This window comes from Bubalus kerabau, chromosome 3 (assembly GCF_029407905.1).
Source record: "Bubalus kerabau isolate K-KA32 ecotype Philippines breed swamp buffalo chromosome 3, PCC_UOA_SB_1v2, whole genome shotgun sequence".
Lineage (NCBI taxonomy): Eukaryota > Metazoa > Chordata > Mammalia > Artiodactyla > Bovidae > Bubalus > Bubalus kerabau.
The window spans coordinates 12,213,939-12,241,317 of record NC_073626.1 but is presented as its reverse complement, the minus strand read 5'-3'; the positions used below and the strand labels follow the sequence as shown (position 1 = coordinate 12,241,317).

The 27,379-nt window shown below is 41.5% G+C and overlaps 2 long non-coding RNA genes and 1 other non-coding gene across 3 annotated transcripts in view; 1 reads left to right on the top strand and 2 right to left on the bottom strand.

The window, feature by feature from the left end:
* Positions 1-16,353, top strand: part of LOC129645473 (uncharacterized) — a 32,340-nt gene extending 15,987 nt beyond the window's left edge. Inside the window, exons 3-4 of the long non-coding RNA XR_008711365.1 lie at positions 2,285-2,402; positions 16,184-16,353. This is a non-coding gene — a long non-coding RNA (uncharacterized LOC129645473). The remainder of the gene's footprint in view (positions 1-2,284; positions 2,403-16,183) is intronic.
* TRNAC-GCA (transfer RNA cysteine (anticodon GCA)) lies at positions 10,649-10,720 on the bottom strand. Its single transcript has one exon. It is a non-coding gene; the product is annotated as a tRNA-Cys (tRNA).
* The window catches only part of LOC129645474 (uncharacterized), a 29,181-nt gene continuing 17,300 nt past the window's right edge, over positions 15,499-27,379 (bottom strand). The window contains exon 3 of the long non-coding RNA XR_008711366.1: positions 15,499-15,618. This is a non-coding gene — a long non-coding RNA (uncharacterized LOC129645474). The remainder of the gene's footprint in view (positions 15,619-27,379) is intronic.

Below are 27,379 nucleotides of genomic sequence, written 5' to 3'. Positions count from 1 at the left end.
GTCAGGAATCTGTCCAAAGGGGATAGAAGGTTGGTGGGTAGAAGGAAGATGTAGCCTAGAGATTCGGTTTTAGGGGATCATCCGCACAAATCCCGAGAGTAGATGGGATTACCTGGGAAAACAGAGTCGAAAGAGAAGAGGGCTGAAAAGTGATCCCAGGAGAGCCCTGATATTTGGAAGTCAGGCAGGAAATGGACTCATGCAAAAGTGACTCTGAATGAGCTGTCAGATGTGTTTAGGAAAAGCTAGGAGAATGTGGCATTATGGAAGCCAAGAAAAGAGGATCTTTCAAGAAGGAGGGAAGTCATCCACTGTGTCAAGTGTGTGAATGATTATGAAGCAAGATAAAGCCTGAGAGGAGAATTGGAGTTTAGAATAATCCATATGGAAAGCAATATGAAAGCCTTTGGTTCAGTTAGATGGTGGAAATGGAATCCAGATTTGAAGAGAAGAAGGACACACGATGCTCAAACATAAATCAAAGATGCTTTAGGGGCTTAAAAGTGAAAGGTGAAATTAAAACTTCTAGAGGAAAATGTGGAAGAATATTTTCATGATTTTAGTATAAGGAACAACTTTTTTGAGCAATGCCAAAAAAGAGACAAATCCTAAAAGATAAACTGATAACATGGACTATTTTATTGTCAAGTTAATATTAAAAGCTTCTGTTTCATAAAGAATTTAAAAATCCAAGATGCATTGGTCCTATCCCACATCTAGAAATGCAGAAAAAGTCTTACTCATGTGCCCAGAGATATGTATAAGAACGTTCATAGTAATGTCATTTATAAACAGCTCAGATGACCACCCTCAAAAGAATTGCTATCTTTGTTGAACAGAATGTAACACAGCAAGACATGTAATGGAAGTGACTGGATTATATGGGTCTTTCTCACCCACATAATATTGAGCAAAAAATCTGATGTGTAGAATATGACATTGTACATCCAGTTATACAAAGTTCAAGAACATCATTTAGAAATGTGGCTATCCAAAGAAAAAGCTGGAGAGAATTGAAAGTATTTGTCGTTGGTCAGTAGACAGACTGACCAACTTGGGCATAGAGAGTAGGGCAGAAGACTATTTTCAATATATTCTGTAGTAATAGTCGAATTTTAAAAGCTGTGTGTGTGTATAATTTTAATTTTTTAAAATGTGAAAATAATTTTTAAATGAAGGAGAGGTGAAGAAATGGAAACTATGAGGGACAGTTTGGAACAACATTGGTTCTGAACAGAAACAGGAGAGGATAGTCAGCTCTTATGGGAGATGAAATCAAGTGAGGTTTGTTTGTTTTGACTGTTTTTTAAAAATTATTTTTTGGGGAGTATAATTGCTTTATAATGTTGTGTTAGTTTCTGCTGTGCAAGGAAGTGAATCAGCTATATATCAGTTCAGTTCAGTCCAGTCGCTCAGTTGTGTCCGACTCCTTGTGACCCCATGAATCACAGCACACCAGGCCTCCCTGTCCATCACCATCTCCCGGAGTTCACTCAAACTCACGTCCATTGAGTCAGTGATGCCATCCAGCCATCTCATCCTCTGTCCTCCCCTTCTCCTTCTGCCCCCAATCCCTCCAAGAATCAGAGTCTTTTCCAATGAGTCAACTCTTTGCATGAGGTGGCCAAAGTACTGGAGTTTCAGCTTTAGCATCATTCCTTCCAAAGAACACCCAGGGTTGATCTCCTTGCAGTCCAAGGGACTCTCAAGAGTCTTCTCCAACACCACAGTTCAAAAGCATCAATTCTTCAGCACTCAGCTTTCTTCACAGTCCAACTCTCACTTCCATACATGACCACTGGAAAAACCATCAGATCAGATAAGATCAGTCGCTCAGTCGTGTCTGACTCTTTGCAAGCCCATGAATCGCAGCACGCCAGGCCTCCCTGTCCATCACCAACTCCCGGAGTTCACTCAGACTCATGTCCATAGAGTCAGTGATGCCATCCAGCCATCTCATCCTCTGTCGTCCCCTTCTCCTCTTGCCCCCAATCCCTCCCAGCATCAGAGTCTTTTCCAATGAGTCAACTCTTCGCATGAGGTGGCCCCATATGAAAAAAATCTGAGAACTAATGATGTAGGCCACAGTGGGTGTGGGATTCCCTCAGAGGCCAAATGGAGGTTAGGAACCATAATTCTGGACCCCAAAGCATGTGATTTCTCTACCTTCCCACGCACATCTAAAGATTGTTCTTAAAGATTGTTCATTTCTGTGTTAGAAGGTTCTGTTAAACTGTGTTCTAAATGATGCGTAAAATAATCCTATATTTCTTCTATTTAACAGACAATTGTGACTGTGACTCCAGAATGCTGGCGATAAATAGAATTTTATTGAAACCCGTGGCAACCCCTGCTTGCTGTTGAGAGCGTGGACTACTCAGTTATTTTGGGCTTCTCTTTCGGTAAAATTCAGAGCTGTGCACACTGGGCTCAGCATTGTACTAAATCTGGACTCTGTTTAGGGAAATACATTTGCATCTCTGTCATCCTTGCTGTTTGACAGATGAGTAGAAGGAGTCACAGAGGTGTTGCTTGCTTGAAGTCCTAAAACTCACAAGCAGAAGCTGCTAGTTTCCTATTCTGTCAGAGTAAATGGTGCTACTATTTTTGGTTCGGTGTTCTTTTCCATTTCTGGTTATCCTGATCAGAGAGAGAAAGAGAGAAATTCTACTTTGTTTCTAAGATACTCTCTGATCTCTTTCAGGCAACTCACAAGCCTTGTATTGTCACTGAAACTCTCACATAGTAAGGTCCTCGGGTGACGGTGGCAGGTGGGGGCTCATGTGTTAAAACCCACGCAACAAAATAAAAAGAAAACATGACCTCAAACGCTGTGCCAGAAATGATAATGAAATCTGTGGATTTAACCCTTCTTTAATAACTTGTCAAAAATCTGTTATCTCCTTAAAGCTATGCCCTTTGGAAAGAGCCAGAGGTGAATACATCTCACTGGTAATGAGTAACATTCACTGAAAAAGCATTTAATGAGGGTTTAAAGGGGTTAAAATTATTTCAAGCATTTAGGAAAATCCCAAATTCTATCTATACGCTGAAAAGCATAATATGATAATGGAGCCTAATAATGCAGTAGTAATCTGATTAGAGAGAAACTCAGGAGATAGGAGACTGAGAACCAGGGCCATTATCATCCCAGGAGGAGCTTGGTTTTAGGGGTACAAGAGAGGTGCACCAGTTCTTCTCAGCAGAGACTGAGAAGATAGGGGGGAAAAGCAAATGAGGTTGTTACAGATCCAGCCAGAATTTTTCATCATGTTTTTCAATTGGGATGCTATTTCACAATGCAGGGCGTATGGATAGAAAGTTACCAGTCTCCTTCTAGACTTGGCACTGCCTCTGTGGCAAAGAGACTTGATGCTCTTCACCCTCCCAAATCCCCACCTTCCAGTACATTTGCTATTCTCCTTGAGTGTGAGCTGGTCGAGTAACTTGCCTCTAATCAATGTAATCCATCAAGACAGAGGGTTACCTTTCTGGATTAAATGATCTAAGATGGTCCCTTCCCAGTTGCTGGCAGACTCTCCATGGCTGGCTTTGATGAAGTAAGTGACTGTGTCAGGGAAGTTCATGTTATCTTGGGACCTCAAGGCAGCCTTTGGCCAAACAGTCAGCAAGGAACTGAGGCTGCTCAACCAACAGCCTCAAGGAACTGAATCCTGCCAACAACCGCATGGGCTTGGAAGAGCATCCTCCCCCAGTCAAGCCTTCAAATCAGACCCCACCACTAGCCAACACCTTGAAGGCAGACCAGGGAGAAGGTATGAAGGATATAAGCCAGTTACTCCACGCTCGGACTCCGACCATGGTGCCCTAACTGTGAGACAATGAATGTGTGCTGTTTAAGTTGGGAAAACATATACCAGCTTATAAGTGCATGAATTCATCATGCCCTCTCACATGTGCGTCTTTTGTCCATTTATCCCTTCCACCAAGAATATCCTTCCTTATCCTTTCCCACTATCTGGAAGACTCCAAATCTTGTGATAGTCAGCCACGACACTTCTTCCATGGAACTTTCTAGAACAGTTGGATTTTTTTCCCTTTGTGCCTTTATGGCACCATGTACCCTTTCTTGTCACACTTGTTGCATTTTCATTGATGAAATACAGGTGTGACTGTTTACTGGACCATGAGATCCTTGAGAGCAGGGGCTGAACTTCTCCATCTGTTTCCCCAGCATCTACCAGAGTGTCCACCCCTGTGTTTACAATATTGCTGCTGCTGCTGCTAAGTAGCTTCAGTCGTGTCCAACTCTGTGTGACTCCATAGACGGCAGCCCACCAGGCTCCCCCGTCCCTGGGATTCTCCAGGCAAGAACACTGGAGTGGGTTGCCATTTCCTTCTCCAATGCATGAAAGTGAAAAGTGAAAGTGAAGTTGCTCAGTCGTGTCTGACCCTCAGCGACCCCATGGACTGCAGCCTTCCAAGCTCTTCTGTCCATGGGATTTGCCAGGCAAAAGTACTGGAGTGGGGTGCCATTGCCTTCTCCGTTTACAATATTAGTATCTGCAAATTGGATAAACAGTGTCCAGTGGAAAATTACCCAGACTATGCCTTTGTAAACATGCCAAAGATCACAAAATCATCCTGGTTAAATCTCACTGTCATAGAGGTTTAAGTAAGCAATTTCCCAGTTTGTGCTGCTGGCCACTAGTTTTGAAACCACACTCCTTGTGGTTCATTGCATTAGCATTTCAACATAGAGAAAAGGCCTAGGATACTCAGATAATTCATTTATTTTATGTCAGGAACAGACTGAGACCTGGATGCCTAAACCACTGTCCTGATTTTCAATCCTTTCCAGATTTGTACCCTACTTTGGATCCATTCCAGCTGTCCTACTTCTACATCCCTCCTCTTGCCGTCATCTTTTGTTTCTTAGCCTCTCCCACCAAGGCCTCCATACTAGGCTATATGCAGAATCACTCATAGGGCACCTCAATAGTAAAAAGTGGCCCCTTACCCTACCAGTGAAACTGCCATCTGTGGACACCTGTTGTACGATATCTCTTACAACACTTCTGTCCATAAAAACAGGAATTTTATACGGGCTCTTCCTTTGCTTGGCGGTACCTCACAATGACGTGCTGAGAGATTTCTTTACAGCTTGAAGGTTAAGTGCTTGGGCTCCAGTTAGACTATCACTTCTTTCATTCATCAGCTGTGACACCTTGGGCAAGCTATTTCTCCATACTTAAGTTTCCTTATTAGTGAAACAGAGTGTTAATAGTACTTACCACACAGAACTGTTTCAAGAGGATTGGGCTTATTGATACATGCCTCAAGCTCTTGAAATAGTCCCTGGCACTAGATAACCGCTTGCTCTTGCTGAAGATTCCGAAGTTTGCCAAATAATAAGAAATGTGTGAAAAAAGATTGACATGCTAAATTCTGGCCAACACAAAGTTAGAGAAACATACAGGAAGCATTCCATATTGTGCCATTGGGCAAGTCCAGGTTGTGTCAAAGGATGCAATTGGTTCAGTTTTTTAAAAAGTTAATTTACTTTAAAAATTTTCTTGGCCACGTCATATAGCATGTGGGGTCTTAGTTCACCAGCCAGGGATCAAACCCACTCCCCCTACATTGGGAGTGCAGAGTCTTAACTACTGGACCACCAGGGAAGTCCCGCAATTTGTCCAGGTTTTGATGCCCGTCTCTTATTTTCTTGCCTTTTCTGTTTGGTTAACAGGATGATATCCTTCCTTCAGATATCTGTGCATCCTGGCACCCTCACTCCAAGGATCTTGGTAATTATCCCTTCCAGCTATGAGAAAGGACAAGTGTTAGTTACCTCCACTTTTTCAAATGTGAAAACCAAGGCACTGAAAGATAAAATAGGAACTGATGGATATACTTTGGCCTATGCTTATTTAAACCCTTTTAGGTGCAAGGCTTCCTGTTACAGCTTCACAAAAAGGGTAGTCCACATTAATTTCTCCTTTTTCTAAAGACTGTAAAATGTGTCTTGGTCAAATAATTACTATTTCTTTGCTCTCTGTTTCATGCATATTAGTTATGTTTCATGAAGGACACAGGAAACTTCCTAAGGATGGGGACTAGATTCTGGACCCCTCTCATCCTGCCCTTATCACCCCAGGGCCAGATATCAGATGACTAGGGACAGTCCTTATGTCCCAGAGTGCACTGACATTATTCAATCCAGCCAACCCTAAGTCTGCTTTGCCTGCTACCATGCCAGGCCCATTATTTCCCTCAAAAACCACAAGAAAGTGACAATCCATGGTTCCCTTCTCTGTTCCTCTCTGCCCACTCATCTTGCAAAAAGGGTGGACTGTGGTAGACAGCACTGTTCTCGTTGATCCCGATGTCTCTTTTCTACTAAATTCTCCAAGTGTCGGTCTCTTCCAATCTAATCCTGCAAATTCTGCTAATGAATGACAAGGGCAAGGGAAATGTTTGCCAACTAGGTCCTGCATGAGAATGTCTGTGATCTAGTCTCTGTTTCAGAGGCACAAAATATTTGATAATCCAAATTAGAACCAGGGTTGTTCAGAGGGTTCCAGTTACTCCAGGCTTATCCCAAAGGAAGGCCAATATTAGCTATGATGTGGGCATACATGAAATCTATGAAACTTCTTTCAGCCATCTCGAAAGCAGACTGGTACTTCATGATGCCAAGTGTGTATTATCATAGCATCCTGTGAGAGGCAGAATCACTGTGCTAGAAGGTGAGGCCAGGAGCCAGATCGATGGAGCTTTTTTTTTTAAAGATTTCTTTCTTTTTTTTTTTTTAAATGTGAACCTTTTTCTTTTAAGTTTTTATTGACTTTGTTACAATATTGCTTCTGTTTTATTTCTTGGTTTTCTGGGCCATGAGGCGTGTGGAATCTTAGCTCCCTGTCTGGGGATCAATGCACTGATGGGCGCAGTCTCAGCCACTGGACCACCAGGGAAGTCCTCTGATGTTGCTTTGAAGCCCGATATTGCGAATCACTCTGAGCAACATCCGCTCCTTCCCTCACCTCCATTTTTTTCTTCTGTTGGTTGTTGGTAATAGTAGGATCACGATAAAGGGCAAACATTTGTCAAAGCCTTGCCTATTACAGTGCCTGCTATGGAATATGTATTTGATCAATGGAAGATGTTAGTGCTACCGCGGAAGTGTATACAACTTAAGCCACCACTTCCTGGTCTTCATAATTGGGTAAATAAGTCTTCCTTATTTCTCACTCCCCTAGAGTGAATGAATCTGCCCAGAAGACAGAATTACCTAGAACGCCTCCGTCAATACTTTCCCGTTTTGAGATTAAGATCAGGATTTATCATTTTGTTTTGTTTTACTTGTGAACATAAAAAATTCCTAGCCATTTAAACGAAAACAATAGCATCTATATATAAAAATCTATATCATGGGTTAAAGTATTAAAAGTGACAGCTAGGGTCAGAATGATGTTTCAGTGATATCTTAATGGTGCACTAAAAAACTCCAAAGTGTTTGCTTTACCTTCATCTTCGAGTCATCAGAGTGGGCACTGGAAGGATTTTTATTAATAATACATGGGGCACCATGTTAGACTGACAGCGGTGACTAGCTGTCTAAAATTCTTTCTGGGACAGGGCAGACATAAACAAAGCAACCAGTAAAAACTGTAACCAGGGAGACTTTCTCCCTGGGAATATGGTTTCAGGTGGAAAATTCCGATGCACCAGTTTAATAAACTATTTTAAGTTTGTTCCTATGGCATAAAGGCCATTTTTGTGTGTTAGTCAACATCCAAATGGCCCGTGCTAAACATGGACTTCCTAAACAGGGAGGATATTGGCATCACTCCATAGAACAGCCAGACGAGGCACTAATAGGTGTACTAATAACGGGAACCCAGATAATTTTAGTTTCTCTTGATTTGTTTTCCATTTAAATGTGATAGGATCACAGTATGAGAGGGCAAGGCATCTGAGAGATTATGGCTGTACAAATACTGTATGAACTGAAACCTCAAAAATATCCCACCACTCAAAGATAAATGACCAGATGATAGTCTATTTCAGATACAGAGGAAATAGGGCTGCATCCAGGTGACTGGAATGCTTTTGTTCTCGTTCTAAAGCTGCTTGACACGTGTAAAACATCATCACAATTTCAATACAGTATTTAAATACTCTTATCCTTACAGCAAATATAAGTGTTGTAAAGTGGTATATCTGTTAGAATCTTCTGAAATTGTTGCAAATCAATGGTGGCATGAATAGTTCAGAAATGAATGTGAAATGAAAGGATTCAGGTATGAGAAAATAATGGTATCTATGGAGTCTTATGCGAATACACTTTAAAACCTATGTTTTGTGTTATGTTTTCTTCTCAAAGAAAAGTGTTTCAAGGTCCATCTTTAACAGCTGTTTAAACGTCTTGTGTCTGAATTAGCAGCTTCCTGGTACTGAAACGTGACCGCAATACATTCTCTGTTGTTGGAAGACATCTCCGTGGCGTATTAATTTATTTCAGGAACTGATATTTACTTTGTGGGGGACTGTGGAAGAGTCGTGATGATAATTCAGAAGACAAATAAGCCAAGGAACAAAATAGCTCGAGATAGTAGTCACTCGGGTTAGGCTGAGGCCAGATGTCTACATGTGGAATAAAGAGAGGAAATGATTTTGGACCAACTTGGGGAAACTTTGGACTTGGAGCTAAATCGATTCTGCAACTTCAATTTAATCTTCTGCACAAGACAAATAACAAGAGCCTGTATTCTCCCCTATCCACGGTTACCCAAACACAGTGACATCATACAGGGGACCACTGGCAACTTCTTTAAAATCCACAGGATGAGGAACACACTTGAGCCTAGCCTATGCCCCTTGCAACTTTTTCTTTACAGCATGCAGTACTGGCACCGTTCTCACGTAATTTTCTCATCTGCTAGGTGAAGAGGGAGCAGGGTGAGTAGTCAGAAGTACACGGGGCTTAGACTTTCACAGCCCAGTTCAAAGCCTCAAGTGCCATTTAATAGCTGTTTGCTTCAGCTGAGCTCAGTTGTCTCTGAGCTTCAGTTAAGGTTTCCTCAGGTGTAAAACAGTAGTAGAGACACTAACCTTCTAGGGCTGTTGGGGGTGATTAAGTGGGATCATTTATGGAAAGCTTTCTGTACACAGTAAACAGCTGTGGATGTTATTATAGTAACCCAGTGGCGTTGACATCATGTATTGTGTTACCTAAATCATTCCTCCCAAGGTGTTTGCCAGCAGTTTCTGGGAGTTGGTGCAGGTCTGTCGGATCCGTCCCCTGGAATCCTCCTCTTGTCATTTCCTGCTGCTCATCCTTCTGGGCTCAGCTCTCCATTGCTACTGTTGATGCTGTCCGGCCATTTTGGCGGCAAAAGAAAAAGCATTGCTTTTTCTGGTTTATTCTGTAATCCATCTGCGACAGGTCCTTTCTCTTAATCTCCATCACTGGGAAGGCATCAGCTTGCATCTCAATGAGAGTTTACTGGAAATTCAGAAATAGTGGGTAGGAAGCATAATTCAGAGAGAAATTCACCGACACAGCACACAGTCTGAGCCATCCTCCAGGTGCCTTGCTGGGTCTCCACAAGAAGAGTTCCAAAACCGCTCTGTAGCTCAGAGGCGAGGCCAAAACTACTCCAGGCCTCAGAGAGAAGAGTGCAGTTTTGCTCACTCCCATATCAGGCTTGCTTCTGTGTTCTGTATTCTTTCCTAAAGTGATTCTTGTAGGAGGGAACCCACCTCGCCTGGAGGAATAAGCTTCAGCCATGGTTAAAGAATGGCACTGGCAGCAACTGAGTAGGGAACGGAGCCCCAGAACCGGTGACCCCACCCTCCGCCAAGCTTCCAGGTTTCCTCAGGAGTCACAGAGACTCACTGCAAATGAGGCTGTGGAGCGGATGAGGCTGGGTAATTGGAAGCCGTGTCTGGGTCCTGAAACGCAATTCTAAGATCCTTCAGCGACCATCAGTGGGATGGTAGCTGTCCGGTCTTCTTTTCACAATGGGCTCAGGAACCGGGCCACAGGAGGCAGCGGGTTCTCAGGGAAGAGCAGCCCGAGGAGCTGGAGAGGGAGAAACAGAGAGAGCAAGGGAGGCCAGAAGAGTAGGCAACCCCGCGTGGACTTCCCTGTCTATCTAGGAATGTGTATCTATCATAAGCATGTGATACGTGTGAATATATACGTTGTTGTTGGTTAGTCGCTAAGTTGTTTTTTTTTTAATTTAAATTTATTTATTTTAATTGGAGGCTAATTACTTTACAATATTGCCCTTTGCAACCCCATGGACTGTAGCCCACCAGGCTTCTCTGTCCATGGATTCTCCAGGCAAGAATACTGGAATGGTTGCCATTTCCTTCTCCAGGGGATCTTCCCAACCCAGGGATTGAACCTTTTTATAAAAAATTAATTTATTTTATTTTTTATTTTTTTAATTTATTTTTTAATTGAAGGATAATTGCTTTACAGAATTTTATTGTTTTCTGTCAAATCTCAACATGAATCAGCCATAGGTATACATATGTGTGTGTGAGTGTGTGAAGTTGCTCAGTCGTGTCTGACTCTTTGCGACACCCTGGACTGCAGCCTACCAGGGTCCTCTGTCCATGGGATTCTCCAGGCAAGAATACTGGAGTGGGTTGCCATTTCCTTCTCCAGGGGATCTTCCCAACCCAGGGATCGAACCTGGGTCTCCTGCATTGCAGGCAGATGCTTTATCCTCTGAGCCACCAGGGAAGCTGGAAGGTATACATATACCCCCTCCCTTTTGAACCTCCCTCCCATCTCCCAGTTCATCCCACCCCTCTAGGTTGTTACAGAGCCCGTGTTTGAGTTCCTGAGCCACACAGCAAATTCCCATTGGCTATCTATTTTACATATGGTAATGTAAGTTTCCATGTTACTCTTTCCAGACGTTTCACCCTTTCCTCCCCTCTCCCCATGTCCATAAATCTATTCTCTATGTCTGTTTCTCCATTGCTGCCCTGTAAATAAACTCTTCAGAACCATTTTTCTAGATTCTGTATATGTGCATTAGAATATGTCTCCTGCATTGGCAAGCGGATTCTTTGCTCACTGAGCCACCTATTTTTAAAAAATTTTTGGCTGCACTGCAAAGCATGTGGGATCTTAGTTCCCCAACCAGGGATTGAACTCTTGCCCCTTGCAACGGAAGCATGCAGCCCTAACCACTGGACAACCAGGGAATTCCCCTGAAATTCTTTAAGCAGTATAGTTTGTGATGATTTGTTACATACCATAGAAAACAACACAGTTGATATTCTTACAGATACCTTTTTCTATCCTTTAATTTCAATCTTTCTAGATCCTAATATTTTGATTGTTTTTCTTACAAGCAGCACATAAATAGAAAAAAAATCAACTATCACAGTACTAAATATATATGTATATACATATGTGTATGAATAAAACCTATATATGTGTATGTATGTATGTATATTCAATTGCTGTCTTTAAATCTTGGGTCTTAACTCCATCCATCAGCACTTTTTTTTTTAAACTTTCAATGCTATTTTCTCTCCTCCTTCCATTTGTCTCCCAATCTCTCCTTTTAAAAGAGCCAAGATATGAAACAATAATATTTATTATTATTTCCTTATAATTTGTTTTCTTGTTGACAATTTTAAATACACAAAGTGGCTGAGCCTTATATTTGATATTTACCTGCTTTTTGCTTATGTAGCCTCTGAAAAACTTTCTATCACAGTCAGTGACCTTGTAGAGGAAAAAGGTCCCCAGTGGCATTCTAAGTAAACACTGGAACATAATGCCCGACAATGCAGCCTGACCATGGAATGTGGGGAGCAACCCTGCAGCCTGGCTAGCCTGGCAGGGAAAAGTGTTTAAGAGGGCTCTTTGTGTTGGAGCAAAGCAGCAGAAGAAGACTAAGGGCAAAAGAGGTAACATGCCAAAGCTTGCTGGCATTTGTGGAGCTGAGTCCAACAGGTTTAATATAGCTCGAGTCAATAGAGCACATGTACTTGTGAAGTCAAGCATCATTAGGATCGACTATTAAGACTGGCACTGGGGACCTGCACGCAAAGTGCTTGGAACGAAGGTATGGTTTTTCTTCAAGACAGGCCGGGAGAACATACCCCATCAAGATGCTATGGTTCTGATGGGTGCCTTAAACGATGTGGAACCAGGTAGACCAGAATGCAGAGGATTTTGTCACCAGGATGAGAAAGATTCAAAGACCAGCTGTGTGTTTGCTACCTGAGCTATCCTTGGCAAGTTCGTGGGGCAGATTTCAAACCTTGGATTGGTCTGGTGAGAGAGATTTAATGGGGCAGACAAAATGTTCCGCACTTCATATAGACATAATTGATCCCAACTTCCAACTGTATAAAAATAAGACCAGGCCTATCAGGAGTAACGAGACAATACATTGCACACGTGAAGACTCTACATTGCTCCAGGTTTCCAAGGACTATGGTTAATTTTCAAGGGGTTTCTGGCTCCAAAGCTCAAAAATCACAGCACATCTTTATAAAGTCCTGCTGGCTACCATGTGCCTGTGTGGGGATGTTAGCTCATGATAGCCCCTGGTGAGCACAGCTGCTTCAGCTCCATCATTCCTCTTTCCATCAAGCATTGTATTCAAATTCTTAGAAATCTGAAGCTAAAGATGTTCCTTCATCTTTTTCAGGGCGAGGAGGAGGGATTCTGAATTTTGTTATTTACATTACGTGTGTGTGTGTGTGTTAAATCACCTCAGTTGCATCCAACTCTTTGCCACCCTATGAACTGTGGCCCACCAGGCTCCTCTGTCCATGGGATTCTGCAGGCAAGAATACTGGAGTGAGTTGCCATGTCCTCCTCCGGGGAATCTTCCCCACCCAGGGATTGAATCCATGTCTCTTAGGTCTCCTGCATTGGCAGGCAGGTTCTTTACCACTGAGTTTTTACATTATAGCTAACATTAATTGAATTCTCATATATGTAAGGTAAGGTGTTAAGCACTTTATGTGATCTCATTTATCCTCTCAAGTCCTATAACTGAAGATAACTTTTTTGACAGAGCAATGTTTTGAAACAATATATGGAAAAACCATACTGTACACATGAGAACATCAACCTAAAATGACCGATACCAAGGCTTTTGGCAATAAAATTACTGGAAAAACATCTATTGGACATCTAGCTAAAAAGAACATGCAACTTATACAGGGAAAAATTGGATTATCGTCAGACTGTTTAATAACAAGAGTAAATAGATGACATATATGTATGTATGTGTACATATAGGGCTTCCTAGGTGGCACTAGTGGTAAAGCACCCACCTGCGAATTCAGGAGACACGAGAGCCGGTTCAATCCTGAGTCAAAAAGATCCCATGGAGAAGGGCGTGAAACCCACTCCAGTATTCTTGCCCGGAGAATCCCATGGACAGAGTAGCCTGGCAGACTATAGTCCATAGGGGTGCGAAGAGTCAGATACGACTGAAATGACTTAGTACTCAGACATGCATGTATATATTTTACATTAAAGAAAGAAAAATGTGAGCTAAGGATTTTATTTCCAGCAAAACTGACTTTCAGATATAACTAAGACAAACTGGTAAACATGCATGAATGCAGGGAATATTGTTTGTTTGAGCTCCTCCTGAAGATCTACTAAAGAATGATCTTTTGACAACCAAAATAACTAGAGAGACATCTACAGAAGAACAATTGGTGAACATTAAGCATATTGTTACTTTTAGAACTAAGCCCAAAAGAGGCTCAAAGGAAGAGACTATAGTATGTAATGGATATATGCTCTGACAATAGGGATATTGGATGATTGTTAAAAATGGAGAGAATGTGTGAAAACTTTGTAAAATGTTTCTGTAATTACATAGGTTTTGGTGGAATTAGCTTGCTTTTCTGAGACTGTTGTTTATGCTTTGTAGCTTAAACAAATAATTATGCTATATTCTAAGTCTGTTGTTCCCAGTGTCCTTTGGAACCAGGATTCTTACTATGAGAGAAAGGAGATATGAATGTAAATAGAAAAGTTCAAGGAAAAAAAACTCTGTAATCTTGAATTTAAATAGAAAATATCAGTGTGAACTCATTGGGCATTTTATCTCATATATATATATATTTTCTGGCTCTATACACTAAAACTGTCTTAAAACAATGACTGACACAGTTGGTGTGTTGCCTGGGGGAGTATTTAATGGTGTCAGAGTGTGTATGTGTGTGTGAAGCAGCTTTTGTCAAGGCTCTCCCCCTCCCCACCTTTGCTCACTTTCTGGATCCTGCTCTATTTTTACGAGGATACTGATCTTTTATGGATCATGGCTCACCTTTCTTGAGTAGCCATATTAATAATCTGCTATTATTTCTAAAGAGTTCAACTTGACTTTTTTCCCCTGAGTTGTAATGGTTTATGAAGTTACACCCATGGGTCTTGAGCATACCTGTGGAGATGCTGGTTAGATGAGGTCTTTCCTTGCGTGCCCAGAGACAAGATCAGAGAGGAACAGAGGGCTTTTGGAAGGCATGGAGAGAATAAATGCTTGATACACAGTGAAACAGAAGCAGAAAGTCCCCAGAAACCATCTCATCCAGATATGCAGCTACTCTAGCCTCACCTCTTTCTCATCACACCTTTGCTTGCTGGTCTCTAATATACACACAGCTCATGTTCTCTCATTCATTAACATCACATAGTTATCAAGTCCCTACTAAGTGCCATTCTAGATTCTGGGGACAGAATGGTGAAAAAGATGGGAGGCTCCAAGCGTTCCCTGTGGTGAGGACGATGATAAACAAACACACAGAGATAAGATAACGTTGGAGGATAAGGTGTGTCCCATAACCCTGAAAGCTTCATCCACATTTATTGCGTGTGTCCATCAGACACTGATTCACATCCCCTCCATGTGTGTTAATCCACTTAATCCCACCCAACACTTTTATGCTGCCACTGACATTATCATCATCCACATTTTATAGAGGAGGAAATGGAAGTACAGAAAGCAAGATTAAGTCACTTTCCAAGGTCACCCTGCCAGTAAGTGGTACAAGTAACATTTAAATTCAGACCACCTAATTCTTGAGCCCTCAGTTTTAACCGTTATGTCATGTGACTCCCGCACTGCTAGGAGCCCTGGGTCAGTGAAACATATAAAGATTCGGGGGAACTTGGGGCTGTGGCTGGGATGAGGAGCTTGCATTAAACAGGGTGGTCAGGGAAGACTTCTTTGAGGAGGGAGTATTTGAGTTGAAATCCAAGTAAAGAGAAGTGGTCAGATATGTAAAATACTGAAAGTAGAGTTTTCCAGGCAGAGAAATCATCTAGTTTAAGGATCCAAAGGCAGAAATAAGCTTGAATTGTTTGAAGTACAAAGAGAGGGCAATGGAGTGGTTATAATCTTCATAAAAAAGGAATCCAAATTTAGGGCAGAAAAATCTGACTTATATTTGAGTGTCAGTTTCATTTACAAAAAGGAAATGATAAGTCGCTCTTACTTGTTACACAATTAAAGGAGATTGTGGTAGCCAGAATGATAATCACTGTTATTAATACTTCCCTGGCAGTCCAGTCGTTAAGACTTCTCGTACCAAAGGAGTAAGTGTGGGTTCAGTCGCTGGTGGGGATCTAAAATCCCACATGCCTCATGGCTAAAAAATCAAAACAAAAAACAGAAGCAATATTGTAACAAATTCAGTAAAGACTTAAAATCTTTTTAAAAAATTAAGTTGTCCACAGTAAATATAGCCTAGCTAGCTTGCCTTTTCCCGTAAGACCACATCTATGCTACAAGTTAAAGTTTAATTGAGCAGGTACTGTGTACCTAGCACAACACACATGTATTTTAAAGTCATCACATTTATCTTGGAAAGCATCCATTATCCTCATCTTGTAGACAACTAAATAGAAGATCTCAGAGGTTAAGCAATATTTCCAAAGACAAAGATCTAATGTATGTTACAAGACAGCAGTCCTAACCCAGTCTTGTCTTACTCTAAAGCCCAAGTGCATTGTTGTACAGCAGAAACTAACAGAACATTGTAAAGCAATTATATTCCAATCAAGAAATTTTAAAAAAGCCGAAGTGTTTCTTCTATACCATACGTCTTTATGAATCACAGACTCATCCACAGCACGCAGGGAACAATGTCTCGTCCATATTAATAGCATCACTTCCGATGAAGACACTGTGTAATAAGTCTTTTCTATCTGGAGGTTAAGATGGTGATGGTGATAATACTGGAGTGAGGAGAAGAAAGTAAAGCAAAGAATTGGAGACATGGATTGCTTTGGCTACGTTCCTGTCCTCAGATGTCCAAACGCTTCTGACAAAACACGCTCTTCCCCTGCTCTGAAGCTGTGCGGTCTTGGCCTCAGAGAATCAAGAATCAAGCTGATTGCAAACTTGGTGCATAACAGAGAAAATAAAGACATCATTTACTGACTGATTTGGACTAAGAAAAGATGTATTTACTTGCAGTTTATTATGTTGAATGTGACAGGCATACATTTGGGCTTTTTATTGAATGATGACTTACTACATACAGGAATTGGTGCAATTTGTAATGCAGATTATGTTTTTAAACAAAAAAGGGTGCAAATACACTGATGACTGTCACATGACTTGCTCTGCACTTCTCAAAAAGTGGCTTGAGTGTGGGCGGAACGACAAATATACCCTGGATGCACAAATGTAATTTCCAAAGAAGATGATTCTGGGCAGCTTCCAATTCAGTCGGGCAGATTTAGACAGAAGAAATCCACGGCTAAGAAAAGCTAAGGATCTTAAAATAGCCAGAATTGGAGTAGCATCTTTTGAATCATTCCCATTAACTGCTGAGATGCCTCCAGACAGAGCAAGAAGAGCCACAGCTAAAATTCGAGTGTGGGATGAGAGAGTACATGTCGCATCTTTGTAAGATTACATAAGTTAAACACCTGGCAATCCCATTTTTACTTCTAATAACAGGCGGTTGGGGGGCAGGAGAAAAGAGGAAGAGATCCTCTTTCTATGGTGGAAAGCAATAGAATGAGTCTGGTCCACGGCATATTTTCTGAGTACTGACTTTTGTGACCTCATTGGCTTCTAGGCATTGAGCCAAATCTTGTCTTGTGATACATTTATGCAATTCCTCGAGGTCGCAAACTTGGGTTTTTCACTTGGAGCGCATTTGCGACTTGACCTGTGGGCAGGGTTTGTTCTATCCGCCCCCTTCCCCCACAACCAACCACCATATTCATTTCCCTCAGCACATGACTGCACAAACGCTCCAAGTTTCTTTTAGAGGAAGGCAAATTCTATTCATTGCTTTTCTCTGTCTGACTGTTTGGGCTTCACAACGGATTTCATCCAGCCATTAAGAAACGAGTGTTCATTCATGCTAATAACTTCCATTTAAGCTGCCGGTGAGTAATATCAAAGAGAACGTGTGACTAAAGGAGCAACCCATGCAAAGATCTGAAAATCCGTGGAAACATTTTTATTTCAAGACTTTTATTTGCCGTAAGGGAAGGCAAAGCACGGCCGGATATTTTCAAATCGTGTGTCACGGCTTTTCTCGTGATTCAAAATTAAAGCTTTCCTGGCTTAAGAGAGCCTGCAGCATGCACGACACGACATGTCAAAACGGTTTCTTCTCGCAAAATCTTGGAACTTCACAATAAATTCCGCTATAGAGATTCTGACTCCTATTTCCCCCTCACTTGGTAATTGACCAGGGCAATTTCCCCTCCTGCTGAAGGTGGGCAAGCCCTGTGGCTCACACAGGCTGCAGAGCCCTGCCTCTCATGTGAGAGCAAGTGCTACGCCCCCGGCTACATGTCAAAGAAAAGCTCAGCTTGCCAGCTCTTGTCAAAAGTTCCCACAGACAGTGATTCCACTTAAGGCCTGGGTGCAACGTTGGAAGCTGGAACAATTCAGATCTACACTGCACATCCTGCCCCCAACATGTGCGTGTGGATCCAGGCTCACAGAGGGGGCCGGTGCCTTGCTTTCCTAGGTGGTGAAGGTTCCAGTCTAATTTGGGGGCAGCCCAGCATGGATTGCCTTGGCTCACCTTCCACAGACCTGCTTTTTCCTTTTCTCATTACCCAAAGAGGGTCTGCATTTGTAGGAAAACAGGTGAAGGAGTGAGAAGGTACTACCCAAGGTCTCTTTGCTCCTCTGAGATGCCAAGCCACATCAGCCCTGATGGTCTGCCTTAGTCTTAGAACTAGCTGGTCTTTTGACGCAGAGCTAAGTTTGATCAGTGGTCTTTCGTCTTATTTTGTTCTGTTTGAACTGCTGGTGGGAGATGAAGTAGGAAAAGGGAACTTGCAATACCCTCCCTCCCCTCCACCCCAACTTACCTACCCTGACCACCCTACAAGCTCACTCCATCCCCCAAATGCCTCCAGGATAGGGGCTGATGGGTAGGGGGCAGTAGTGAGGAGGAGGAGGAGAAACAGGAGGTATGCTCTTGACCTCAAGTAGAAGGAAAGAAGTGGTATTAGAAAAAGTTCCGTTTTCCTCCAGCACAAATGCCAACTTGGGTGAGATCTTGGAGAATGTGTCTTAGTTTGCTTGGGCTGTGTAGCAAAGTACCATAAAGTGGGTGCCTTCCACAGCAGAACTGTATTGTCTCACAGTTCTGGGGACCAGAAGTTCACGAACAGGTGCCAGTAGGCACCTCACTTTGTGCATCTTTAAATCTGGAATCATATTACCACCTAATAAACAAGGCTGTTACAGGGATAGATTGCTCTGGTAGCAATGACTATTTTGCAATTTTGTTTGCAGCCAAGTTTGGTAACTGTTTGAGTGCAGAGTTCTTAAACCTGCTTCCTTGTGAGGGCTTCAGGGAGACAGTTCCATGACTCTGTCTAAGCTTTTGGTGTTTTGCTGGATATCTTTGGCATTCTTTGGCTTATGGAAAGTGAAAGTTGCTCAGTCGTGTCTGACTCTTTGCAACGCCATGGACTATACAGTCCATGGAATTCCTCAGGCCAGAATTCTGGAGTGGGTAGCCTTTCCCTTCTCCAGGGGATCTTCCCAACCCAGAGATGGAACCCAGATCTCCCACATTGTAGGTGGATTCTTCACCAGCTGAACCACAGGGGAAGCCCTTGGCTTATGGAAGCATCAACCCAATCTACCTTCACCTTCACATGGTATTCTCCCTATTTTATTTATTTTCATGAGTGTTCTTTACTACCCACTAAACCAACTTCATGACCATGGATGGGTCATGACTCACAGCTTGAAAAACACTGGCCCAGCCTATACAACATCAGCTGCAGGCTGAGCTCTAGGAAGCCAGCAGAAACTCTGAGGCTCAGATGAGTCAAAGTCAAGGCACACTTCTGCTCAGCTGACTTTCACCTGGAGTCCTAGTCTAGCAATCAGACTCTTGCTTTGTTTCTTGTACTAAACTCCAATCCTGGACCACTGTTTGGGGCTCCAGCATAAGACTCTCTTTTGTGTTTTATTCTTCCTACACTGAAGGCTTGCTTGTGTGGTTGTGTTTCCACTGCGTGCTCTCAGGTTTCCCAAACTCTGACTTCAGTTGTCTGGCAGCTACCGTAGCACCCTGCGAAGAGTGGCCTTCATTGGTCATTGAATGAATACAGGTGTGGTCATGGTTTGCTGCTTATTACTGAATCAGTGGGTTGCTAACTTTCTGCCCCTTTGAAATTCCTGCTAAGCCCATGGGAGACCTCTCAGGCATGTCTCTATGCCCTCTGCAACCCTCCTTGAGTTAAATGAACCCCAGCTCTGCTGCCAAGGGAGAAAAATAGCATAGGAGTGTGAAGTCAATCAAAATGGGGGCTCTAGTGTGAGAGGGCTTGGGTGACAGGGTGACAGGAGAGCACAGAGCGTCTGAGATGGAAAGTCAGGGGGCAGCGCAGGAAGAGGCTGGTACCAAAGAGAAGCTTCACGAGAGGAATGGGGGCAGCATCATGAGTCCTACAGACTTGGCACTTAAACTTAGTCCTGACTTGTTCACTTCAAGCTCACTTCTATACCTTACTTTGTGCAACTTTAAATTTGGAATCATATTACCACCTAATAAACAAGGCTGTTGCAGGGATAGATGACAGAGCAATCTGGTAGCAATTGTTACTTTGCAATTTTGTTTGCAGCTAAGTTTGGTAACTGTTTGAGTGCAGAGTTCTTAAACTTGGCTATGGCCAGCCTTAGGCACATTGTGGTGTCCTCTTTTCTTCCTTTTTAGTATTCCCCACCTTTCCCACCTCCTACTCCCCTAGAAAGGAATCTACATGAATTATTCCTGCTAAGGTAGCTGGTGATAATGACCTGGAGAGATTCCCTATCCATATGGATGTTGGCATTTTAAGAGAAAACTAAGGTGAAAAATCTTAGTAACCTAATTGAACAAATTGCTGCTAACTGAATTTCAGGCATTACAATGGAAGTGGAGGGTGTATTTTGACTATGAGGGTCTCATTGGTATCGCTCAAAACATTGTAACTGGGGTAGATTTCAGACTTAGAAGTTGGCAGCATGACTCATGGCTTCTATTTATACATTTAAACTTGACCCTAGGACTAGATAAAGCAAACAAAATTTTTTCAGCTTTGCTCAAGGATCAGTATTTTTCAGTCTTTGGAAAAACCCAATGAAATCAATCACTGGTCCACCACGAAACACAGGTACATCATTATTTAATCTAATTTAACCAATTCTAATCATTCATTCATTTACTTCCCAAGAACTCTATTTCCCACTTCTCAAACTTTTACATTATTTTTTCAAGTACAGTACTATATGTGGAAAGTCTGGGTAAGGCATGTGTAATTAAAAATGGATTAGGTACTCTTATATCACACTCTTTTGTTTACACCTCTCCCAAGATAGTATATATGTGTGTATTTGGGTGTGATGTGTGTGCATATATATATATGTATATATATATAAAAATATAAAATCTGGATATGTTTATAATATTCAGACATATGCTTATAAATATTCATGAGGCAATTTATACATAACTGAATAATTTAAATTCCTTAGCATCACCTGATCTGTTTATAGAATTCCTGTTCTGTCCCAGTTGAGCATCACCTCATTAAGCTCTTCTCAAGCCTCTCTCAGCCAGCATTCTGAATATGCCTAATGCAACTGGTAAAGTTTATAGAACTGTATTAGTTTTCTGTTGTTATATAATAATTGACCCAAAACTTAGTAGCTTAAAATTGTGCAAATTTATTATCTTCTAATTCTGGAGGTCAGAAGTCTTAAAAATCAAAGAGTCAGCAGGACTGTGCTCCTTCTGAAAGCTTTCGGAGAGACTCTGTTTAATTTTTTTCCAGCTTCTAGCAGCTGCCTACATTCCTTGGTTCATGGCTTCTTCTTCCACCTTCAAAACCAGAAATAGAGTAACTTCAAATCTCCCTCTTTGTTTCCATCATCACATCTCCTCTGACTTTGACCTTCTTGCCTGTCTTAAGGGATCCCTTGTGATTATATTGGGCCCTCTTGGAGAATCCAGGGTAATCTCTTCATTTCAGAATCCTGAAATTAATCACATTTGCAAAATCCCTTTGCTATATATGGTAAGAGGTTCCAAGGATTAAGACATGAACATTTTTGGAGGACCCTTATTCTCTCTACCACAAGTACAAAAAAAAAGGTTTAATAATTTTATGTTTGTCAAACTATTTCCTGCAAATAGAAGAAATGGAGTTTTCTCATGATGGCGTGTACACTTGCTCTAACTCTCTGGGTGTTGTGCTTTCAATGACTTCACCATTTGAAACACTGAGTATATACAAGACTCCAAAGAATGAATATGGGAGACTGTAAACAGACTTCAAAGATTGGGAAGTTTTAACAGCAAAACAGGAAAGTCTAAAAATATAATTGTTAATAGTTTAGCTTCTTAATTGTTTCAAGTTTTAGACCTTACATGTTTAGGATAAAAAGCATTATCATCTTGATATTCTCTCTAAGGAACCCACTAAAGTCAGTGTGTTTAGAAATCACTCATTCTTTACTGAATCATTAATTTAACTCAATAGTGCTAACTGAGCACCCACAACATACTAGGCACTACACTGGGCATCGGGGTCTGATATTGACCAAGAGTGACAAGATCTTTGACCTCCTAAACATACAATCTAGTGGAAGATAGGAAAAGTGCAGGAATTATTACAATACTATATAGTCAGCGTGTGACATAAATGGTTTCACTATTGTTCCCCCTACACTCAAGTCTTAATACAAGAACTGTCTACCATCTCATCTCTGGGTTTCAGGGCCCAAACACCCCAAAGAAGAGTCGGGAGAAGAATTTATGGGGACCCTAAGCTCTTAATAAATGGAGGGGAGCAGTGACTACCTATACATTTCAGATGGAAAGCAACAAACAATTGAACTATTAAAACGGAAGCTGCCAAGGACAAGATGAATAGCTAACACTTCCCCAGCTGGGTAGATTGCAGGATGCCCCAGAAAGGCAACCAATGGTCTACAGGCACTGGTTCAGCTTCACCAGGAATCCCCAGCGCTGTTCACTATGGTTAGCAATGTTTATGATGCTGACCCTGCTTGTCTGTATCTGTCTTGCCCGGTCAGCCCTCGCATTCCCAGTACCCACCTTTTCTAAGGTCATGTACATCCTCTACCCCACACACTCCTGCTCCTCAACCCAAATGACCCTCTATTTATATGTATTGGTGGGGAAGCAATGCTCCATTTTTCTTTCATCCTCTTTCTACTTCTATTTTTGTGGTCTAAATTCTGTTCTCTGATTCCCTCAGGACTTCTTTTCAGATATTCAAAAGCCTGTTTAGAGGTTAAAAAGAAATACTGAACATTGACTGTTTCCTGCTTTTTAAATTCCTACTTAACTATCCTACTTTTCCTCCAGGCAAAGCAAATGCCTCTGACAAACAGAAAAGGCACGCAGGCACCAGGAGCTGGGGAAAGGAGAACACAAAGACAGGCATTTCGAGGTATTATCGTGCAATTAGAGTTATGGCAGGGAAACCTCAGGATGCTGACGGGCCCATCACCCGATCAGGTTACTCAGCGCCCACAGGGATAGTTTCAAAACAGTTGAACAAATGCATAGGAAAATCAACTTGGAACCTGAACTTACACCTCATAAAACTTAATTCAGGATGTATCACAGACCTATAATTAAAAGCTAAAACTGTGAGGATCCTAGAAGAAAGCAGAGAAGAGTATCTTTGTGACTTGGGGTAGGTAAAAATTTCTTAGAAAGGACATAAAACCACTAAAACTAACAGGAAGGAAATCCAACAAATGTATTTCATGAAAAAATTTAAAAACCATGTATATGTATGTCTATGTGTCGCTGAATTACTTTGCTGTCCACCTAAAACTAACACAACCATATTAATCAACTGTACTCCAACATAAAATAAAAAGTTAAAGAAAGATTACCTATAAAAAGTTATTGTTATGAAAATATTCCCTGTACCTATATCTGACAACTATAACTCTCCAGAATAGACAAATCAAGAACAAGGTTGAGCTATCAGACCCCCAGTTTCTGTGAGAGCCCACCATATTTACTTTTGTTAATAATTTATTTATTTTAGTTGGAGGATAATTACTTCACAACATTGTGATGGCCTCTGCCATACATTAACAGGACTCGGCCACAGGCATACACGTGTCCCCTCCCTCCTGAACCCCCCTCCCCACCTCCCTCCCCAACTCATGCCTTTAGGTTGCCACAGAGCACCAGCTTTGGGTTCCCTGCATCACACATTAAACTCCCACTGGCTATCTATTTTACACATGGCAATGTATATATTTCAATGCTCTTCTCTCAAATCATCCCACCTTCTCCTTCTCCCACTGTGTCCAAAAGTCTGTTCTTTATGTCTCTGTCTCCTTTGCTTCCCTGCATGTAGGATCATTGCACTATCTTTCTAGATTTCGTATATATGCATGAATATACAGTATTTGTCTTTCTCTTTCTGATGTACCTCATTCTGTATAATAGAGTCTATACATTTAGACAGATGTAGGTACTGCTGACAGTGAAGGTTCGCTGCACCCACCCCTAAGGTCCTAAGGGGAGAGGTTTCTAACCAAAAATAGGTTTTCCCAGACAAAGGCATCTCAGGACATGATTCACTCTCCTTGCTCCATTTATTCACCAAAACATGGTTACTAAAATCTTACCAAAGAACTTTTGCAAGTCAACTGGTAACACGATATTTTCATGCAATACCCTGCTTAGCTAAACCCTCTGAAGCCTGCAACTGCAGAAAAACCCTGGAGGATTGGGCAGCTGCTCCAAAGGATTTCTGAAAATTCTGCATGTGGTTTGGTAATTGGGGCTGTGGTAATTTTAATCCAATAAAGGATAAACATAGAAAGTTGTCAGAGAGTCTAAGAACCTCAGAAAGAAACATTTATACAGTTTCTTTTCTCATGGAGTCATGCACCAGAGAGTTGGTTGGTGTGTCTGGTCAGAGGGTTTATACAAGTGTTTGCATTTCTGCCTTTTTCAGTTTTCTGAGGATGATTGTTGAAGAAATATCGGCATATTATAAAATATTTTGTAAGACCTCAAAAATCAAAAGGAAAAAATTACTTATAAGTCCACATTCAGTTTTTCTTAGTCCTATCATCATAGTTTAGATCATATCTTTTCTCCTAGCATCTTTTTTATAACATTTCTCTATATTTAAAGCTACTTGCAAACCAGTTTTCCTTAACTATGTCCCTAATAGAAGATATTTAGATTGTTTCCAATTTTGTTTTCTTTAACCAAGATGAATAATGCTGTAATGAACATCTCTGTGCATTAATTTTTAAATCTATTTCAGAATATATGCTGAAAATTCTATATTACTGTGTCCAGGGACATGAAAAGGAAAGTTAAGGGTCTTGATGCTTCATCAGACTGGTTTCCAAAACCTTTATACCCTTTTATTACAAGCCTAAAATTCCCTTTTCCACTGTATCTTTAACAGCACTAGGTAGTCTCAGTTTAGAATCTATGCCAATTTAGTATGTGAAAAACACTCTCTTAGAATCTACTTTAGAAATTAGTACCTTTAGTTAATTTTCATTTATTGTCACCCGTTTCTCAAGTTGGAATATATTTATTCCAAGTTTCTTAAAAGTGCTTTTCTCCTTTGTTTTTGTCCTCTCTGATTATCTTTCCTATTCTTTCTTACTAATGCTCCACTTTCCTCCTCCCAATCAGGAAGTCTGTTTAACATTCCACTCAGAATGTCCACCAGATGTTGATGTGGCCACTGATGTGGGGGAGGGATGGAAACAAGAAATTGCCTTTAGTCCTTTTCATCAGAAACCTGTGGAACGCTAGTGTGAGACATGCCTATAGTAAAGGTTGAATACAATCAATTTTCCAAAATCATCAGAAGAGTCTTTATCTGAATCCTGATGGCATCATGGGACTTTGGCTTCAGCTCCATAGCACTCCTTAAGAGTTATCGAATTCCTGATTATTGCTTGGGCATGGTTAGAAGAAGGGCATTCTGTATTCCCAGAGGTATTCCTCTTCTCTGTATCTTTTGGCAGACTGTTAGACCATTCTTTTTTTTTTTTTTTGGCCACGTGGCATGGCTTGTGGGATCTTATTTCCCTGACCAGGGATTGAACCCTCGCCCCTGGCAGTGAAAGATCAGAGTCCTACCTACTGGACCACCAGGGAATTCCCATGCTAGACCATTTTTAAGCATCCAAATCTTGATACAAAAACATCCATTTCTTCTTTCCTGGAAAACCCTTATCCATTCAGGTCTCTGTAGTTCAAGAAGAATAACTTGTGAATGGGGTAGGTCACATTGGCCCATGTGACCAATTAGTGACAGCCATTTGACAATAGGATTTCTTTATTTTATTTAAAGGGATACGTTGGGGAAAGTAACATGGGAGAAGTAGATAAAGATAGACACAGAGAGACAGTGACACAAAGATTGAAATAGAAAGAGTGAAAAAGAGAAAGAGACAATCAGATGTAATGAGAAATGAAAGACTGTATCTATTTTGTCTCAGGATGTGTGTGTGTGTGTGTGTGTGAGAGAGAGAGAGAGAGAGAGAGAGAGAGAGAGAGAGAGAGCAAGCAAGCAAGAGAGAGATACTCATGTGAAACAAGGGATTTAACTTTTAATATACAGTGCCTCCCAAAATATACCTTTGCCTGAAAGGCTCCTGCAGGTTCATTTCAGCACTTGGAAAGCCTAGCCTGATTCACATGGTCTCTCAGAGGCTTCCTGTGGTCCTTATCCATGAGTCCCCTTGTAGATGACTGCCTCCAGCCAGAGAGCTGCTTCTGGGCACCAGGAGGGGACAGGAGGCATCCAACCATTGAGCTGATGATTCCAGAATAAGTCAGCAAACAGTAAAATAGAATTCAAAGTGAAGGAGCAAAAGTCACAGATAAAACATAGAAGAAAGTATTTACATTTTAGGGGTAACTAGGAAAGCCTTTGGGATCCTAGAAAACAATGACTAATTGCTAATGAGGAATTAGAATCTTTCCGACAACAAGGGAGACCAGAAGGCTTGAGAGTTGTTCTTTGGCAGAATGTCTTCCTAAGGTCCTTCATGGAAGAAGTCTTAACTGCCAGACTCTTCAGATTTCAAGACACATGCTACTAAAAAGCACCCCAAAGAAGAAAATGACTTCAGATGCTGCCTCTGAGCTCATGGGTTGCTTTCAGAAGAGTAGCTGAGCATCATACATTAGGAAGTGCTGATGGTCCATCCTCTTGGGAAACACTTGAAAAGTGTGGCAGTGGTTTTGGAGCAGAGAGAGAAAACAAGCTCTTCTGTAATGCTGTCATCCGTTATTCACAGATGGATATATTTGTCTTGGTTCTATATAGGGTTAGGAGCTAAAGGTCCCCACATACAGTAGGAAGACAGGTGAGCTTGGAAATTGCCCTATATTATTCCCCCAACTTCCTGACTATTCTCATAGGGATAGATGATGCCAAGTAAATGATACAACTTTTGCTTGTTGCAGTTTAACGAAGTTAACGGAATTTGGCTGAAATGTAGTAGGCTCAGGGCTTCTAAAAATGACGTCTCGCAAGACTATGTGCTTGTCATCACAGGTTTGATCCCAACTTTTTAATCACCTTTGAGATTTCCTGGCTTTAGGGTGTGCTTTCTGTTCCTTGTTCAGCAGGTGGAGCTCTACAACTATTCAGGGAATGACATGTCTAAGCCTGGAGAGTTTTCTTCTTTGATTCAATACAGATCAGACTTTTTGGAGAGGGTAGAACCCCATGGACTCTGGTGACTGATTTGCTCTTGTGGGGTTTCCTTAAAAAAAAGTGTGTCTTGACATGTTGCTTCTGAGAGTGTGCAACATAGAGAGAGTCCATGATAAGCATTTTCCCTGTTACTATGACTGGTATTCTTTGCAATTATTCCAGGTCAATTAAGTTTGG